Source organism: Stegodyphus dumicola, chromosome 1 (genome assembly GCF_044657685.1).
Source record: "Stegodyphus dumicola isolate Sdum_Otavi_A_Nest chromosome 1, ASM4465768v1".
NCBI lineage: Eukaryota > Metazoa > Arthropoda > Arachnida > Araneae > Eresidae > Stegodyphus > Stegodyphus dumicola.
The window spans coordinates 229,988,077-229,991,751 of NC_140768.1; positions in this window are offsets into that span (position 1 = coordinate 229,988,077).

Here is a 3,675-nt window from a genome sequence, read left to right on the forward strand (position 1 = left end):
TTTGGTTTGGTTCTTATATCGCTGTAAATAAGTATTGTAATTGAATAACTGTAGTTAATTTCACATTACAAATATAAACGTATTCGGCCCTCACATGCCTTTCACTAATTTCGATAAGTACTAGACATATTTCGGCGGCCGGTTGTAAACTGTATAAGACTGGAGAGTGCATTAGTTTTTGAGTTGTTAGTTCAGCGTGGCTCGGGAGTATTGAGATATCTCCGTTACCTCCATGTTAGCTTTCCTCTTTAGATGCGCTTTGCGTTAAGTTCTGTTTAGCATCCTTAGTAGTTTGAAGTGTAGCTACTGATTGTATTCTGTGATACTTCGAAGAACTGTGCGAATATTTTTATGTAAAATTCCAGAAGTGAGAAGTGTTTCTTTGGGTAAAATGAATTTTATCAGCCAAAGGTTCTGTGTGCGTTCAATCTAATTAGGAACCCGTACGCACGCAGCAATATTGCAGTAATTATTTGACCTACTAATATGATTTGCAGTTTCAAAACTTTTTCTCCGAAATATCAGATTTCTGTACGCACTGGGGAAGGATTAAGAGACCTTATAAAAAATTTTCTTTTTTAAAATCTTGCCTGCAGTTTTCTTGTAAGTTGTGCATAATTTCATTAAAAATCGTACCAGACTTTTTTTCTTGATTTTTAATCTACATGCTCATTTTGAATATAAAATGGCGTCTTTTACTGGTAGTGGGAGAAATGCTTTATTACTTGTTTTGTCTACTTCAATGTTTCCCAAGCGTTATAGCATTGAGACTCCGTATAGGGTACTTATCGAAACCACCTTGGTGCAGTTTGGTGAATTAAACGAAAGAAAACAACAATTACTTTTGTTGCAAAAAAAAATTTGTATTACATGCATACTTATTAGGTACACTGCTCAAAAAAAAAATAAATAAATAAATAAATGGGACAGTGCTATATCTCCCGTTCTACTGGGCCGATTGACAAAATTCAAGCTGCGTTTTTCATGTCTCGAAAGCGCGACTTAGGATATATATTAGATTTATATATAGCACTATTCTAACATAGGTATTTTGACACAAAATCGGACTTTTTCTGAAATAACATACCAATTTTTTTCCATATTTCGATTCTACGACTCAAATTATGCCAGAATACCAAGTTTTGTAAAAATCGTACGAGTAGTTTTTAAAATATTAGCTCTCAAAATTTTAGCTCCTCAATGTTAATTGAATTTGGCAAATATTTATTAATATCTCTTTTTTTATTAAACTTTTTTGATTTTTACTCTCACATTTCGAAATTTAGGTTCATTCCAAATAAAATTTACCCATTTTTTGTGTTTTAATTTTAAAATTTCTATTTTAAAATAATTTTTATAAACTTTTTGAAAAAAATTTTGAATTATAACCTATAAAATTTTTACCATCATCTTAAAGTAGGTGTATTTTTAAGCATATCTGCAAAAAATTATGCTTTTTTATTCAAAATTTTCTAAAATATACACGAATTTACATATTTTGGCGTTTTGAAATTTGGCAGCTTTTTTTGAGCGATAATAACGCCAAATGTGGTCTATGGATTTTTGTTACACTGAATTGCCACAGCTATTTTTAACCTTGAATTTCAAGTAAAATTTTACGGAGAATTAATTATATGACATTTTTTCCCCTCAGTGATGCGTAATAAATATTTATTAATACTATATTTAAAGCTATTTTTTTAAATTCTATATGATATTATTTTAACTATTTTTTTTAAATTTCTCTATATCTTAAAAAAAAAAAAAAAAAAAAAAAAAAAAAAGAGTAAATTTTTGTATGAGTAAATTTTTACCTTCGGCGTTTTATCGTCTGCTGCTTTACTTCGTTTAAATCGAATTGTCTAAAACTGAGAATTTTTGTTTGATGTTTATTTGAATTTTATGACAGTAACTGCATAATTTATTTCTAAAAACAAACTGTTGCTTTTGAAGTGGCTGAAAGAGCGGCTGATATATATTTTTAAAGCACAGTATATTTTTATAGAAACATAAGATTTAGAATAATCATTTTTATAAAAGTCAAATTATGATATAAACATACAACCCTCTAGAGACTGAATTAATGGAAGTTCGGTTGTTGTGTAGAAATGATCTGCAGCTACTTAATGGCTGGATAAGTCAGCAGATTCTGTGGACAAGTAAGAATAATTATATAAACGACACCCAACATTCTGGATTCAATTAACAACGAGGATACGATGTTTATTAAATGAATTCAAGAAGTTTTAAAACATAAAAAATCAACTCATTTTTTTTTTATCTTAAAATGTATTTTCATTATATTCTTAGAATTCTAATTTAGAATGTAATTGTCAAGAACTGAATCCTAATCATTAGTAATATAATAAGTAATTATTACGGTTATTAATAAATCCTTCTTATAAATTGCAAATATTGCACACGATACTATTTATTTACACTTCAATTCTAACCGTCAGCTCTAGTAGAAGTTACAAATCAATTACATTTAATTAAGGATTGGATTGGATTGAATTGGATTATTTAATTATCGCAAAGCACACGAGGGTTATCTGCCTAAAGGGAGGGATTCCTTCGTAGAGGACTTTCTAAGGGAAACTGGCTCGTATACACGTTACACATGGGGAAAACCCCGAAAACGCCCATGCAGCCAGCCCGTTCGCGGGATTCGAACCTCGGACCGAACTACCAGTGTTCAGCGTCCTTACCGCTCGGCCGCTGGTGAGCTATTTAATTAAGGAACGACCATCTAAGTTTAAAAACAGCGTACCGTAGCAGGAATTTAATTATTGGCGCCGCATCTTTCATGTTACTCCCGATTGGCAAGCTATATGATTTTTAATGAGTATTCGGGTTTTGCTAGTAACTTCACTTAGAAATCGCGCTTAAACTAGGTTAGTTGGTTATTTGAACATAGAAAGAACATGGGAGCTATTTGATTAAGATGCTTTCATAGAGAACCTTTGTAAAGAGAACCTAGAAAACTACGAAAACCAACCATGCAGCCTGGGTTAGAGTTCGCAACAAACAATTAGTATTTAACAATCTTCAACTGGTGAGGCTCCAATTTAATATTTTATTTCTAAATATTTAAAATATTGTTGTATTGTTAGACACAAAAAGCAGAATTTAAGTTTTGTTAACTCGTTAGTAAACTACCAAGCCGTAGTGCAAATGAATATTCAATTGCTTTTGCAATAATTGTATTCACTTAATATTCTTGGAATATGAGCTAAAGAAGGAACGTTCTCGGAAGCTTAAAGAAGTGTTTAAATCCAGTGATATTAGGTTTGTCTTACAAGCTCAGGATCAAAACGATTCTGCAATTGCCCGAGTAGTTGACTTGTAAATGACTGTGAATTAAGCAGATGACTTTTAATCTTACGTTTTCAGTCAGAAAACCTATTCCGAATGTTTTGTATTGCACGACAATGCATCTTTTCATTATTCAATAACCAGTCTGAGAACCGCTTGTGTTCAGAAAATAAGTATGTGTACTCAATCGTCCTGCATGTTCTTCAAATTTGCCTTCTTGTGATTTTTTTCTTTCCCAAAAACTAAAGTTGCCTCTCAAAGGAAAGTTTTTTGATATTGAAGAGACAAAAGGAGTATGACATCTACTTTTAGAGGCATGTCAAAAACAGATCTCTACAAGCCTTCTCTTCCATTACATGT